General features: G+C 42.6%; 1 protein-coding gene across 3 annotated transcripts in view; it reads right to left on the reverse strand.

Annotated features, from left to right (window-relative positions):
- Positions 1 to 17771, reverse strand: part of LOC139750271 (uncharacterized) — a 34152-nt gene extending 16381 nt beyond the window's left edge. For all 3 annotated transcript variants that reach the window (XM_071664848.1, XM_071664849.1, XM_071664847.1), the window contains exon 1: positions 16930 to 17771. The gene's annotated coding sequence lies outside the window, so the exon portion shown is untranslated. The remainder of the gene's footprint in view (positions 1 to 16929) is intronic.
- Positions 17772 to 17978: the final 207 nt, after the last annotated feature.

Genomic DNA, 17978 nt, shown 5'->3' on the forward strand with positions numbered 1-17978 from the left:
CAACCTTCCTCCATCTTTGTTTCAACAACAACCTTCCTCCATCTTTATGAACAACCTTCCTCCATCTTTGTTTCATCAACAACATTCCTCCATCTTTATGAACAACTTTCCTCCATCTTTGTTTCATCAACAACATTCCTCCATCTTTATGAACAACCTTCCTCCATCTTTGTTTCATCAACAACATTCCTCCATCTTTATGAACAACCTTCCTCCATCTTTGTTTCATCAACAACATTCCTCCAGCTATGCTTCGTAATACAACCTCCTCAACCTTTCCATCTAATTCTCATGCTATGACCTCCATTGTCTGTATCTTATGCTATAACCTTCTCCTGTGCCTCATGCTACATCTCTCTCTCTCTCTCTCTCTCTCTCTCTCTCTCTCTCTCTCTCTCTCTCTCTCTCTCTCTCTCTCTCTCTCATGCTACAGTCTCGTCCAACTATTCCTCATGCAAAAAAAAAAAAGAAAAAATCATGCTACAACCTCCTACGTCTCTCTCCCACTACAATCTTCGTGTATCTCCGACTGATGCACCAGCCCTGTAAGATTCTCTCTCTCTCTCTCTCTCTCTCTCTCTCTCTCTCTGGAGAAATCTCACAAGGAATCATGGTTGTGTCTCCGAGTAACAGTCTCTCTGGAGATCTAAAAGGTACTCTGGAAGAAATGAGAGACGTTGCACTTCCCTCTAATTCTTTCTGGAAGAGTTGGACTCGATGTGGACGAGATTTGAAGGAACTTTGATCATATTTCCCGAAGGAGATCACAGCGTTGGTATCTTGCCCATGAATCCGAGTTAGATACCATCCTAGATACCTTAAAAATGATGGGAGAACATGAAAAAAGAAAAACAAAGCTGAATAATGAAAGTTTTGAACAGACTGCAACCAAGGAAAGTCTAACACACACACACACATACACACACACACACACACACACACACACACACACACATACAGCACATATTCTTGATCCCAGCTGGTCACACGGGACATTGCATCTGGGCTGTGTATAAATGAGAAACAGAACCTTGCCCGGTATGGAACAAAACAACAACAACAAAAGAAGTTTATAGGTTCCTCAGAAACCCTTCCCTTCCTGTGTGTCTATTTCCAAAGGACGGAATAAAAGAAGGAGCCAACAGGGAGTGCATATCCTCTTCAATGGCTCAGACTGAGGTGTCTGATTGTGTGTGGATGTAACCAAGATGAGAAGATAGGAAAGAGCGGAGAGATAGTTAGTATGTTTGAGGAAATAAACATGGAAGTTCTGGTTCTTAAAGAAACAAAGCTCTGTGGTAAAGGGGAAGAATGGCTTGAAAATGTCTTAGGAGTAAAGTGAGGGATTAGCAAGAGGACAAGAGCTAAGGAAGGAGTAGCACTACCCTAAACGCAGGAGTTGTAAGTGTGTGAAAGAGTGTAAGGAAGTACATTCTAGACTGATGTGGGTGAAATATAAGTTAATGGAGAGAAATGAGTGATAAGTAGTACTTATGCACCTGATGAAAAGAAAGATCGTGAGAGACAAGTGCTTTCGGAGGAGCTGAGTGAGTGTCAACAGCTTTGATGTAAGAGACCGGGTATTAGTGATAGGTGACTCGACTACGAAGTTGAGTAATGTGGAAGTTGTGGGTATAATTGCGAAGTATGGGGTGTTCCGTATTATGAACGGAAATGGTGAAAAGCTTGCAGAGTTGTGCTGAAAAAGGACTGGTGATTGGGAATACCTGGTTTAAAAAGAGGGATATACACAAGTATACGTATATGAGCAGGAGAGATCGTCAGCGTGCGTTAATGAATTAGATATTGATTAACATACGTGTAATAAAGAGACTTTTGGATGGAGATGTGCAGATAGGAATAGCTGGAGGGATGTCTGATCATTATATGAATAAGTAATTGCACTTCAGGGGGAATACAGACAACTTTCTTTATTGAAACTTTACAATACACAAGATGTTACATGGAGGAAAATCAGCCTCAACAGATGTAAACTATTCACAGAGTTTCAGACCCCAACACCAAGACACAGGCTGGAACACCTTGTTACCGTCACCGTGTTATGCTGGTACGACGGCAGCAGGGTGTACAATCCTGCGTGCTGGTGCTGGGGTTTGAAACTCTATGAATTGTTTACACATGATGAGGTGGATTTCCTTCACGAAACATATTGTGTTAAGTTTCAATAAAGAATACTATATGAACTCCTGGTGAAGTGCGATTACCCCTTCATATTATCAACATTTCATAAATATATATACTTTAATACCCTGTTTGTTAATGCTAATGTGACAAGCTGCACAAGTACCGAGCAGCGCACACGATTTGGTGATAAGGAGAGCAGATAAGTAAAGCACCTGTGTTCTAAACAGGGAAGAATACTACCACAAGTTTAATTCCATCCTGGTTGACAGCACCAAATTTCGCCACACTAATTCCGATCCTGCTAAAGCTCTGAAAAAAAGAATGTGAACACATTTATCTCAGCTGCTAATACTGGGGCAGAACAACAACACATCTGCCTCATTACAGGAGCAGGAGAGCCAGGGTTACGTATATGGCAGTGTGAAGATATGTAAAACTGGCAATCCACTCCCCTTCCATAATTCCCCAGCTCACTACACCCGCAAACAGGTTAGCTAAACAGAACAACAGGATAATTTCTCCCTACACTCTTGCCATGTCCTCTTTAAGATCAAGTAACGAATCTATTGACATTCTCCATTAGCGCTTAACCAGATGGAGTCTTGGCATCACTAGATGTAGGAACTTTATTTCCTGATGTTTCAGTAGAACCAACTATTGAGATGATACTTAACAACCACCCATCAAGACCAGCACCAAAGACTCCCAGTACCAAAGCAGAAAGCCTCATGCGTCCTTATACCATTGAAGCTCCATTCCGCAGCACTGATGGTAAGCTGTATCATCAGGTTGAGGTAAGCTCAATGGGCTTTCCATGGGGCCCAACTCTCGCTCACTTCTACATGTGTCGTGTAGAAAACTGAGCTCTGTAAGACAGCGCCAACCTTACGACTACATGCTGCTGATATGTTGATGACCAATATGTCGTCATAAGGAACGAAGGACATCTCGAGGAACTACCGAAGGCTGTGGAGGAGGAGTCTGTCCTGAGATTCACTTTTGGAGTGTGTGTGTGGGGTCCACAAGATCCCCTTTCTCGATGTACACCTCCGGGTTCATGATGGGGAATACCAGACTAGTGTTCACAGTTAGTGTACCGATTTGGGCAGGTGTCTGAACGCTGTAAGTAAGTGCCCCGAGGGAACAAATCAAGCATTACTGAATCCTTCCTCAGTCGTGCTTTCAAGAACTGTTCATCATGGGACCTTCCACCTTCATTTTAACAAAGTCGAACAAATTTCATCAAATATAGGTTTTTCTCATAATCATTGGTCAAGAGACAAGTGTGTTCGTCCAAACTCGACTCGTTAACCACAGCCAACAACAACCTGCAACTATTCATCGAGTGTTGTACATTAAACACATGTCACCTGCTCATCGGACTGACGAACGTATCCTGGAGGAGGTAACAGACAGGAACATTACCTCAGTATCACCTGAAGATCGTCTCGGTATCAACATTCACTACATGGATATAAAACCAGTCATTACGTTACGTAAAACAACCTCACAAGAATATAACCCATTAAGTCAACCAATGTAGTTTACAAGTACTCCTGCCCTGTTGAAGCGTTGTAAACTTTAAAAGAACTTGAACTACATAGATATGACTACTACATCACTGAGCAGTCGATTAACACTTCATCTTCCAAACGGTGGCCCTTAAACTACATAGGCAGCGGCAACAGAAGATGACTCTCTTTCGTCAGCATCTTACTGAAGAAGACGATAATACTGAAGCATTGCCATGACCTTACAAGACTACAGATAACAGAAACCCTATCAATAAAAGATTATAATCCTTTCATATATCATCAGCGTACAAGGCAAGCTCATTCTAAATTTACTTCCACAAGACTTTCCCAGGTGCGGACACCTCAGGCAAACCCCTTGACCGTTGACCTAAAGAGTTTAACCCCCCTACCGATCACACTATCACGCATGAACTCCTAGGGAACACGGTCCAACAATCAACACATTACCTACGTCACCGCTCTCATTTATAACACTATAAGATGATTCATTCCTGTTTTGTTCTTTATATTGTGTTGTATCATCTATACTCATTATGAGTATAGATGATATGGGCAATGTTCGTGTGCCCGAAATATCTCGTGTATTTCCAGAATAAAGTGAAAATGGTTATAAGACATTTAATTCACACTTTTGAAGAAACAAACGTGTAGTGAGAAAAGTGGAAAAACCAACAGAAAGCAAATGAGTGTTAAATATGCAAACAACATTGTTTCAGAAAATATTATGCCTGCTAGCACGAATATATATATATATATATATATATATATATATATATATATATATATATATATATATATATATATATATAATCATTGGCAAGTAAATAAGTGGCTTATACCGTCGTATAACTAAATGCCTGCGATGGTCAAATACCAGAATCGTACAATCCAAGACTCTGGCGCCGTAACACGCAGCAACGAAGATATGAGTTTCGGATCAATAGTGATAGGCAACAGTAATACGGCAAGTTTGGCGGGAACTTTTATGGAGGTCTTCGCTGGCATCTCGATTGCTTCTGTGATTTCCAGAACTTTTATTACTCATGGCTAATGCAGCCGTCAGATGGCAGGGAATTATTTCCCGGGTGTATCTCCGGGTGAGGAAGATAGATAGATAGATAGAAAGATAGATAGATAGATAGACAGATAGATAGATAGATAGATAGATAGATAGAGAGAGAGAGAGAGAGAGAGAGAGAGAGAGAGAGAGAGAGAGAGAGAGAGAGAGAGAGACCCCGAGTTCGGGGAAGGATCCGTCGCCCACCCACAAAGGCCCATGCAAGACCCAGGACCTAAGGGAGGGGTCCCTCGACCATCACCCAGGTCTGCCAGGGTGTGGAACCTTGAGGTGGCATCAGCCCTCCGTCGTCACACGCAGGGTTGCCCTGGACAGAGAGACAGACAGACATAAGACATGTTAGTCTCTATCTTGGACTCTTTACTAACCCAAGTCTGGAAGACTTGATTCTTTCCTTCTCCACGTTCCTAAATTAGAGTTTACCAAAGGTATACAAATGGATTCACACAGCAGTAGATTACTGGGGGGTCCTTACGAGGTTGTTAGTGATAGTGGAGGAAATTAGTGTGGTAAGAATAGAAAAGCTTCGTAAATGACTTGAAGAGAAATTACCTGTAAACTTTGTGTCATCAAGGGAGCTCAAATAACGTCTGTCGTAAAGTTGTTGCGAAGGTATCTATTCTTGAACGTATGTATGGCGTTGTCTTCATCTGCTGTAGCTGGTAAACTACTCCATCTGTTAACGATCATTGGTGTAAAACAGTACTTGGCCTCCTACAAAGCTTAACGCTTGCTTGCCCGCCTGATTTATATCCATTACTGCAAGTGAGATCAGACGAATCTACCCTCATGTACCAGCTGAAATCGAGATTATCAGAGCTTTTTGATAATTTTGTAACACTTGTATTAAACAACCTCTTCAACTTCTTTTTTTCTAAGTCGTGCAACCGGTTCTCATGGGAAATGTTCCCCAGTCCCGGATATTTTTTTTCGGTATCTCGCCACGTATTTTCTCCATTATGTCTACGTCTTTAGTCAAGCAGGGTGAACAAAACTGCACATAATGTTCAAGCTGGGAGACGTAGATTCATTCCAAAACCCAATCCTTTGATTCCAAAGAATTTTGTTCGCCCTTTTCTAACTGCCTGTGTGCACTGCTTCTCTGTCCCTTCAGTCACCAGAGATCATTATGCCAATCTTTGTCCTCATTCACCCATGATTTATAGAGTAGCCTTCTTCTGTGTAGGGAGACCGCACTAGATCATTCCTAAAGGGCGTGTGATGCAGATATGGCTGAAAAACAAAAACTAAAAAGACAAAAAAAAAAAAAAAAGGAAGATGTTCTTTCCCTGACTGAGAATTAGTGCCTCCCCTGCAGCTCAGCTCTGCGATAAGTTCAATATTTCTTCCTCCAAGCTGACGTAAAGAGCAATTGCCCTGCACAACTTCCAGCGACTTTGGCCCATGATAATTTGGCCCGTGATGCTGGAGCAAGGGAAGACGAGGAGGGAGGTGGGTAGGTGGGTGGAGAGGATTAGGCCCCGTTATCATCTTGAAGCGAAGTTGGTCGTCTCTTTGGAGGAAGGGAAGTTAGTGCATGGCCGAGATACGGTCATCCGGACTACACAATGGAATGGTAGGGTCGCTCGGACGAATATGGTGTCTTGAATCATGGTGTATATGATAAGGTAACCATTGTATATACATATATATATATATATATATATATATATATATATATATATATATATATATATATATATATATATATATATATCATCCCTGGGGAAAAGGAGGAAGAATACTGTCCACGTATTCCCTGCGTGTCGTAGAATGCGACAAAGAAAGGCGAGAGCGGGTGGATGGAAGTCCTCCCTTCCTGTGTTTCTTACAAAAAAAGAAGGAACAGAACAAAGAGCCAAGTGAGGAATGTTCTCTTTATGGTTATAAAATCTGGTCTTGACGCTACCTCGCTCACGCAGAAAATTCGAGCAAGCATGAAATATATATATATACATGACAGCTAGAGACTGAGTGTGAACGAATGGGGCCTTTGGTGTCTTTTCCTAGTGCTACCTCGCACACATGAGGGGGTAGGGGGTTAGTATTATATATATATATATATATATATATATATATATATATATATATATATATATATATATATATATATATATACACCTAGAAAAATTCGTTGGGGGTAGAGAGTGGGGTTACTAGCGCAAAGCAAATTGTAGTTAACATTGGTGTTTCTAATCAAAATCACTGATCAAGTCAAGCGTGTTCCCTCTAAACTCGACTAGTTAATCACAACCATCAACATCGTGGAACTGTTCATCCGGTGTTCTAGTTGTCTGGAAAAGATAAAGCTACCTGTGCCTACCGGACTGAAAGAGACAACATACTACGGTCAGCCAATGTAGTTTACAAGTACTCCTGTCCAGGTAAAGGTTGTAAACTTCAAATCAATGTAAACTACACCGGTATGACTGCTACATTACCCAGTCGACGCTTAGCACTTCATCTTCACAACGGTGGCCCTAAACTACATATACAACAGCAACATAACATGAATCTCAGTCGTCAGCATCTGACTGAAAACATGATGATACTGAAACACTGACACGACCTTACACGACTGAAAACATGATGATACTGAAACACTGACACGACCTTACACGACTGAAAACATGATGATACTGAAACACTGACACGACCTTACACGACTGAAAACATGATGATATCAGAACATTAACACGACCTTACACGACTGAAAACATGATGATACTGAAACACTGACACGACCTTACACGACTGAAAACATGATGATATCAGAACATTAACACGACCCTACACGACTGAAAACATGATGATATCAGAACATTAACACGACCTTACACGACTGAAAACATGATGATACTGAAACATTGCCCCGACCTTACACGACTGAAAACATGATGATATCAGAACATTAACACGACCCTACACGACTATAGGTAACCAAAGACATGTACATAAGAGAATACAATCCCTTCATAGATCATCAGAAAACAAAAACCTATAACTATACACTTATTCTTTCCCTTACCCCGACTGACCCCACTCTGTCCTTCCATCGGTCTGGTCCAGGAAAGGCCACAGGCAAACCCACCCCCCTCCTCCTCCCCCCCTCCCCAACCCAAGCAGTTTGACCTCTACCGACCACAACGTCACACACCCTCCCCCCCACCCCTTCCCTACAACCAGTTTGACCTCTACCGACCACAACGAACGTCACACATGAACTCCAAGGTAACACTGGTCCACTAACCACCCAAAATCATCTACGTCATCGCGCTCGTTTGTTCCACTTCAAGATGAGATTCATTCCTGTTTTGTTCTTCCCCAGGGCGAGATAATCGATCAAGATGTGGTGGTGGACAGCCACTGTGGTAACGGTTATTAAAGTGAACGGTGACTCTAGTGAACTGTGCTAAATAACAAATGCACTGGTGATACTGTCTCTCATGAACAATGGCTGTGGCGGACAGTGGGTTATAGAAAGTGACTGTCGAACAGTGACCGTGATATATATATATATATATATATATATATATATATATATATATATATATATATATATATATATATATATATATTTATTTATTTATTTATTTATTATACTTTGCCGCTGTCTCCCGCGTTAGCGAGGTAGCGCAAGGAAACAGACAAAAGAATGGCCCAACCCACCTGCATACATATGTATATACATGCACGGCCACACACAGCACATATACATGCCTATTCATCTCAACGTATATATATATATATATATATATATATATATATATATATATATATATATATATATATATATATATATATACATATATATATATATATACACACACAGACATATATATATACACATGTACATAATTCATACTGTCTGCCCTTATCCATTCCCATCGCCACACAGCCACAAATGAAATGACAACCCCCTCCCCCCGCATGTGCGCGAGGTAGCGCTAGGAAAAGTCAACAAAGGCCACATTCATTCACACTCAGTCTCTAGCTGTCATTTATAATGCACCGAAACCACAGCTCCCTTTTCACATCCAGGTCCCACAAAACTTTCCATGGTTTACCCCAGATGCTTCACATGCCCTGGTTCAATCCATTGACATCATGTCGACCCCAGTATACCACATTGTTCCAATTCACTCAATTCCTTGCACACCTTTCACCCTCCTACATGTTCAGGCCCCAATCACTCAAAATCTTTTTCACTCAATCCTCCCACCTCCAATTTGGTCTCTCACTTCTCCTCGTTCTCTCCACCTCTGACACATATCCTCTTGGTAAATCTTTCCTCACTCATTCTCTCCATGAAAGCAAACCATTCCAAAACACCTTCTTCTGCTCTCTCAACCACACTCTTTTTATAACCACACATCTCTCTTACCCTTTCATTACTTACCTGATCAAACCACCTCACACCATATACAGTCCTCAAACATCTCATTTCCAGCACATCCACCCTCCTCTGCACAACTCTATTTATAGCCCACGCTTCGCAATCATATATATATATATATATATATATATATATATATATATATATATATATATATATATATATATTCCTGATGAGAGCTCATGGCTACACATGCCATATTTCTTCAAGTATAAAAATTCTTTCCACTTATCTAGTCCCACAGTAATCCTTGAATTAATCCCTGTTTTGCATATTTTCTGCATATTTGATAAAGTAATTTAGACATTACATACCAAAAATGTTTTTTATAATGTCATATAATTATTTTTTTTCTCTCAGCAAGCAGAATAACTTTGAAAATCTTTATTCATTTATTTGAGCGTGCAATGCAAATTGACTCTTGCCTTCGTAGGCAAGTTGCTAATCATTTCTTTTCAAACGAAGGAAAACAATACATTATCTTAATTGTCTCCTGTGCTGTATATGATATCTTAGACGATAGATTATATTGGAAATTGGCTAGCGAATATCTTAATATCATTTAGATGTTCTGATCGGTTAGTGCTCTGGACTACATCTTACCCAATCTCTAACGTATCAATTAACTGCACTAGTTTTCTTAATGTACTTATGTCTTAGATTGGCATCATGATATATAAGCAGTGTCTTTCAGAGAGTTAGAGACAATGGCACCAGAAGGAAATGATGATATGACTGCTAATTTTAAATCTTTGGCTTCATATCAAAAACAGGGATTTTCATATGGAATACACAGTTTCTGAATACACTGTTTGACTTAGATGAGGGAATTAGATTACGTGGTGGTGTCATGCTCTTTATTAAAGCTCATCTCAATCCTATTATGAAAAATGTTGGAGCCCTTGACAATTTCGACTTCTCATTTGTTGAAATTAACCGTCAGCTTTGTATGAAAATAACAACAGGAATAGTGTATACCATAAACCCCTCAGCACAGACATACACCCTGATGATCGATTTTATGATCAATGGCAGAAATATGAAATGACATAACAGGAAATTGTAATATACATGACTCACTCATGCATTTGAATCATCCATCACTGATACCCGATCTCTGGCATCAACACTGCTGACACACTCACTCAGCTGCTCCTATAACACTTGTTTCTCTGTATCTTTCTTTTCATGGTCGAGCGCATAAGCACTTATAATCACTCATGTCTCGTAATCCACTTTCATTTTCTTACCCCCACGTCTGGAACTCACTTCCTTACACTCTTTCACACACTCCCACAACTCCCGCTTCAGATGCAGTTATACCCCTTCCTTAGCTCCTGCCCTCACATCAATCACTAACTTTACCCTTATTAAATGAATATATGTATTTCCTATTCGTGATTACCCCAGGACCATTTTCTAAGATTCCTGGTGTTACCCAGGACTAATCTAAAAGCTCCTGCAGCTAAAGAGTACGCTACTTCCAGTGAAAAAGAAATGTAGACTCCTTTGGAGTGAGAAGCTCATTAACGAGAATATACCCTTAGCGATACAGCCTTACCAAAAGTAACTTTTCACTTGCTGTGTAACATTATCAAGCAGGCAGAGTTCGGTAACATACCTCACACACACACACACACACACACACACATACACACACACACACATATATATATATATATATATATATATATATATATATATATATATATATATATATATATGGAGGTGAAATCGTAATTCAGTAGTTCAGATAATTTCATTTAACAAAATTTTTCTATACATGCAACACTACATGTTTCACAGAGACAGTCCGCCTCATCAGGTGCAAACAGTTCATAAAGTTTTCAGATCCCAACACCACCACACAGGTTCCGTCTTGCTAGTACCATGCCGAAATAAAAAATACATTGGCCTGACCGTTAAAGGGAAAGTGGGTTGTGCCTTGTGGTTAAGAAGAGGTTATGTGAAGGAGGTAGGCCTGGGTAACGAGATGTGTGTTCAACTGCTTATCTTATGTTCTCGTTTTTTGATTATTCTTTCATATCAATTTGGTTGATAGTAGGTGATGGACTTTAAAGTTACGTGGGGACGAATCAAAGTCCTTAGTATTAGCGATTAAGATTGATTCAATGACGTTACGGGTAGCAGAATCGGAACAGGGGTACAATGTTTCCGGTAACACTTATTTTCCAATGGTGTCTTAGCTACGTCTTTTCCTTGTATATCTAATGAGTGTTCCAAGTCTTCTATCTTATTCTTGTATCTCCACTGACGATGTGATCATTACACGAAAGTACACTCGAGATCTTATCGTGTTTCATTCTCCTAGTATATATATATATATATATATATATATATATATATATATATATATATATATATATATATATATATATATAATATGTAATCTTATGAAATGATTGGTTCGCATAGATGAAGAGATATCCATGTTTATATGGCAAGCATACTCGGCCTTTCAAAGTCTTCATAAAAGAATCCAGTTCCCATGAGAACCTTTGTGTTACCCGTGGCCTCTGCTGCATCAATGGACCATCGTATCCCGCCTCAAGGATGTCTGGTTGACAGTCGAGGCAACGCTGAAGTGATCTTGGATATGTACCGAACACAATGATTGCAATACATAGAAAACATTTTTTTCTTTTTTCTTTCTTTTGAAAACTTACCAACATTTTGACAGACACTGACCACCAGAATGAAACACTTGGGTACTACGATTTAACGTATGTTGGCTTCTTGCAGTAGACTTTTAAGGTATATTAACCATAGTGTTATATTAGTATATATTGATACTCTATATCTTTACTGGAATCTTTATTAGTTTATTTCTGTTCATGTTTACCAATTATTGTTCAAGGTGTCTGGTATATGTATTTCTCTTCCAAAGTAGATTCATTATTTCGCTCGGGTTTTCTCCTACGTATCAAATCTCGACACTAAAATGTCGAGTGGAAAGTTCTTTTAATCCGCTACTGCAGGATTCCTGGCGGCTCCACCCTTAATCCTATTTAGTGCCGGAGCTTCATGGCGGATTACTCTTATCAATAAAGTTAAAGTATATAACAAATTACTTTTAACTTTCTTCCTACAGAGTTAGAGTTTTAAGAAGTTGAAACTGCACGAATTCATGATACTGGCTCGAGAGTTTACGTTATCTTTATCAGTAAATTATCTGTTGTAAATTGACGTCAGCCTTACGCCGAAGGAGGGTGGATGGCATAACCCTTCTCTCAATACCAATTTTCTGTCACTCTTTGTCTTACGTAACCAAATTCTCAGACAAATTCCTCTATAGGTTCTAAAGGGGTTTCCATCCTCTTTCCTTTGGTATGGTGTAGCTTAGCCCAACGAGTGATACTTTCCATAGACTAACTGACTGACAACGGAGCCCTTTGGGTTGAGTTCTGGGATCTTTGACCATCCTGTCGTTCTATTTTTCCCCTAACTCACTACCCTACTCCCAGGGACCCTCCAGGACACCGCTTCTAGGGTCTCTAACTCTCAAACACGTCCTTCCAGTCACCACTCCTATTAACCCTTCAAATAAAACTCCTCCAAAGTCTCCAACTACCAAATCCCATCCTTCCAGTCACCACTGCTAAAAACACTCCAAGAAAACTCCTCTAAAGTCTTCAAACACCAAACCTTGTCCTTCCAGTCACCACTTTTAATGATCTCCCGATGGAATTTTCAAAGTCTTCAACTTCCAAACCTCATCCTTCCAGTCACCACTCACACGAACTCTAACTAATCTTCCCTTAAGTCCTCAACTCCTAAAGCCAGTCCTTCCAGACAACCCTTCAATGAAATCTTTTTCCAGAGACTTCGACTCCAACAAAGCCCCTCCCTCCCGAAATTTTCAGCTCAGATCCCGCATTCCTCCAGTCGACTGTCACGCAAGATATTCATATCTGCACCTGGGTAAATTCTAGACTCAAGGAATTCAGATATTCATAAGGAACTGACTTTGATCATTCATTGGCACCTGGAGTTCTGAGACATTCTTACACCCGAGTATTTGGAATATTAATCCGAGGTCCTTGTCCGGTCATGGATGATTATCTACGTCCATTCTTCCTGGAAACTCAGAGGGAAAAAAGAAATCTCATTTCATAACAGTATCTCGTGGATTCCTAGGGTCCGTTTCTCTAATCTAGAAGATACTAGAGGGAAGTTTTCTACTGATGACCTGAGTTAATTCAGAATTTTAATCGAAAGGGGTTCTTAGGTCATTCTGAGGGTGTTAGATACGTCATCTAACCATCTAAGAACGACGGCAGGATCCTTGAACACAACGGTAGGATCCTTGAACACGACGGTACAACCGCTGAACACGAAGGTAGATGTCCGTGAACAAAGACAGTACAACCCTCAGTTGTAGGTGCTTGTCTTCTGACCTGATTCTTACGGGCCAAGTCATAGGCTTTGCTCGAGGATCAAACAGTCCTTTTCAAGGGTTGAATCCTTGTGTTCAAGGGTCGTGCCCTCGTGATCGGTCATATTTAGTGCACAAGGATCGTACCTTCGTGCTCAGTGGTAGAACTTATGTGCACACGGGCCGTACCTTCGTGGTTAGTGGTCGTACTTATGAGCTCAAGGGTCTTAGGTACGTGTTCGGTAGCATACATGCGCGCTCAAGGGTCGTACCTGCGTGCTCGAGGGTCGTGCCTACGTGCTCGAGGGTCGTACCTACGTGCTCGAAGGTCGTACCTATGTGCTCGAGGGTCGTACCTCTGTGCTCGAGGGTCGTACCTGCGTGCTCGAGGGTCGTACGTACGTGCTCGAGGGTCGCACCTACGTGCTCGATGGTCGTACCTACGTGCTCGAGGGTCGTACCTACGTGCTCGAGGGTCGCACCTACGTGCTCGAGGGTCGTACCTACTTGCTTGAGGGTCGTACCTGCGTGCTCGAGGGTCGTGCCTACGTGCTCGAGGGTCGTGCCTACGTGCTCGAGGGTCGCACCTACGTGCTCGAGGGTCGTACCTACGTGCTCGAGGGTCGTACCTACGTGCTCGAGGGTCGCACCTACGTGCTCGAGGGTCGTACCTACGTGCTCGAGGGTCGTACCTACGTGCTCGAGGGTCGCACCTACGTGCTCGAGGGTCGTACCTACTTGCTTGAGGGTCGTACCTGCGTGCTCGAGGGTCGTGCCTACGTGCTCGAGGGTCGTGCCTACGTGCTCGAGGGTCGCACCTACGTGCTCGAGGGTCGTACCTACGTGCTCGAGGGTCGCACCTACGTGCTCGAGGGTCGTACCTACGTGCTCGAGGGTCGTACCTACGTGCTCGAGGGTCGTACCTACGTGCTCGAGGGTCGTACCTCGTTCTCAAAGGGTTAGAATCATCATGAGTTGATAAGTTACGTAATATTTCAAAACGAATGATGGTTTTCCTTAATGTTTCACTCATGACTGTGGAGTGTGATATGCATGAGCTTCATAACGACATTAAGATGTTTCAGTCATATCATCTTATCAGTCAGATGCAGTGTAGCTCACCACTGGGGTAACCACTGAGGGTGTAGAGTAATTTACAACTGAAGGTATAGTGTAGCTCACCACTGGGGTTACCAACGAAGGTGTAGAGTAATTTACCACTGAAGGTATAGTGTAGCTTACCACTGACGACATTGTATACCTTACCACTGAAACACAGTGTACCTTAACACTTATTAAAGGTTTTCTACTTGGTAAACCATAACATCATCATAAAGAAAGCCGTGTCTGGTCTCGTAGCTGGCAGACTTCTTGACTGGACGACACCAAGCCGTCCCCTTTAAGGAAGCCACATCGACATCACAACCCCTACTGTGCGGTGTACCACAAGGTACCAGATTGGGGCCACTGTGCTTCCTCATCCTTATCATTGACTACCCTGAAGGCATCATAAACCACCGCTGGATGTACGAAGACGACTCGACTTTTGGCATCACTATCAACAACAGCTCTCCTGACATCAGTGTCCTTCAGCACATCATCAACAACCTACAGGAGTGAACTACGGCCAACGACGTCACCATCAAGACTGTGATGATGCACATCAACCTGGCTGCAGACAACATCCTGTCCCCTGACATCAAACTACACTGTGACATCATCCTCCGGGTAGTCAGAGGCTTCAGACTTCTTGGTGTCAAAAGAGACGACGGTTTAAACTGGAAGAGTCATGTCATCACCATCATTCCATCTTCCTCATACCGTCTGTACCTTCTCCACCGCCTGAAATCACTAGGTGTCCCACCACTTGAGCTCAGGAATGTCTGCACCATCTTCATTTATCCTCAGCTCGCTTACGCCTTCCCGGCTTGGTCCTTCTCACTAACAGCTACACAGAGCGACCAGCTTGAAAGAGTGCAGAAAAGGGCATATAGAATCATCCTGGGCCCATCTTACACCACCTACCCAGAGACCCCCTCATCTTGCTGAACCTGGCCAGCGTCTCCGACCAACACCCGGCAGCTCACATGACAGTTTGGCAATATATTGCTGACACCTTCCCGTCGCAGAGACCTCCTGCCTACCTTCCTACGTACCGCCAACACGGCCAGCCGTTCCGTTACCGCAATCGAGTTGTTCCAATCGGCTCGCGTATTGACAGATATACGAACATTCCTCCATCTATGATTCTGAACTACGTGAACACTCCATGAACAAGTGCATAGATATGCAGGTGACCGGCTCAATTTTCTGTTAGTTAGACACTGTGGCATGCCCACTCCTGTATCACTGTAACTTTCATCACTTAAACGTTCAAGTCAAGCTCATAGTGTATACACCATACCACTGACTCTGTGGCCATCTCTGTATCTCTTCCACACTGGCTCTCTAAGTCCACCTCATCCATGTGCTCCACCACAGTGCGGATGTATCCAGCTCAACCTAATCTTAAGCCCTTGTGTGATCAGTGAGCTAGTAACTATCATGGCCTGCCAGTTCTGTAATATCTGAAATACCTTAGCCATGTATTTTCAAGCCAAATGGCTGCTTGCATCCAATAAACCGTTATTTATTTATTTCACTTATATCCGCACACACCAGCCTAAGCCAAGTACCCGTTTATCGACCAGCCCCAACGGGAGGGCGAACACCTGGGTTGGGTGTGGGCCAAGTGCTCAACCCAGGATATGAACCCATGCGAGTCCGACTCTAGGTTGGTTTGTGCTCACTAATGGTCAACAACGCAAACCATTACGCCACTGAGGCCCAAAGGAGGTCGTAGTATCTAATGGGTATTGGTTGTCTATAACTGTTCTGTATACTTCCTCTGTAAATTAGCTGTTCACATGAGCTCTGTGTGTGTGTGTGTGTGTGTGTATATATATATATATATATATATATATATATATATATATATATATATATATATATATATATATATATATATATATACATATATATATATACTATGTCTTTAGTCCTGTGCGTGTATACACACACAGGTACCCATTTCATCAACTAACCCCTTGCAGAGGAGAGGATGATCAGCTGGGTCGACTGTGGACCGGCTGTCGCGACTTGGAATCGTACGCATGTGGGTTTGGTGCCAGGTGGCCCGTGCATGCGTCACGGTTTGTAACGCTAACCCCAGTACACCGTAGGTACGTGTGTGTGTGTGTGTGTGTGTGTGTGTGCGTGTGTGTGTGTGTGTGTGTGCCAATTCATTATATGAACAATTATCTACGAGAAAAAGAACTACATTTAGGCACTGAGTAAGTCGTTAGTTAGTACAAGAGGCCTCATTAGTGGAAGACCTTACCTTAGAGCAACAGACCAGACTCTTCCTTCACAAAGACCAGCAGGTGTCGTATCTACTGGCAGGGTGGATGATGGTCCATCCTCCACGTTTTTTTTCTTTTTTTTCCTCAGCGTCGCATAAGTGACCTCCTTATCTTGCTAGTCTCTCACATGGATCAATTGTTCAAGTCCCGTGACGTGCATGTCTAACACCCGAGCGACAGGTCCAACATCATTATCATCTGCAGCAGCATCGGAAGGCTGGCACCAGTCCCCACCTGACGTAGGTTGTGGTCTTAACTTCTGTCTCTCTTATTATCCCGCCGTCACTTGTACATGAGCATTTTTCCTGCGAACCACCTTATGGCCTAGATAATGGTTGTTGTCCTCAGTGGTAGGTCTGTGTGGCCGGGAGGATGGTTGTTGTCCTCAGTGGTTGTCTGTCTGGCCTGTAGAATGGTTGTTATACTCAGTGGTTGTCTGTCTGGCATGTAGAATGTTTGTTGCTTTCAGTAGTTGTCTATCTTAAACTGGAGAATGGTTGTTATCCTCAGCGGTTGACTGTGTTGTCTGTCTGGGAGGGAGAATGGTAGTTGTCCTCAGTGGGAGTCTATCTGGCCATGAAAATGGTTGTTGTCCTCAGCGGTTGTGTATCTGGCATGGAGAACGGTTGATGTCCTCAGTGATTGTCTATTTGACCATGAAAATAGTTGTTATCTTTCAGTGGTTGTCTACGTGGCCGGGAGGATGGTTGTTGTCCTCAGTGGTGTCACATGGCCCCCCCAGTCTTCACTCAGGGGCGGGAGCAGCAGCGCGGCAGCGAGGGACTCTTGCCACACCGCCACCTCCGGCGGCTAGACCAACACTGAGTCCCCACCCTCATCCCTACCTCTCCCTCCACCACCAACACCACCACCACCACCACTCTCATCCTCCTCCCCTCCACCTTACTTAGATCACCACCAACCTCCTGCCCTCCTAAAGGACCTCCAATGCTGTCACCTTCACTAATATAACCACTGCTCCCACCTCCACTGCTCCCACCTACACTGCTCCCACCTCCACTGCTCC

Source organism: Panulirus ornatus, chromosome 9 (genome assembly GCF_036320965.1).
Source record: "Panulirus ornatus isolate Po-2019 chromosome 9, ASM3632096v1, whole genome shotgun sequence".
Lineage (NCBI taxonomy): Eukaryota > Metazoa > Arthropoda > Malacostraca > Decapoda > Palinuridae > Panulirus > Panulirus ornatus.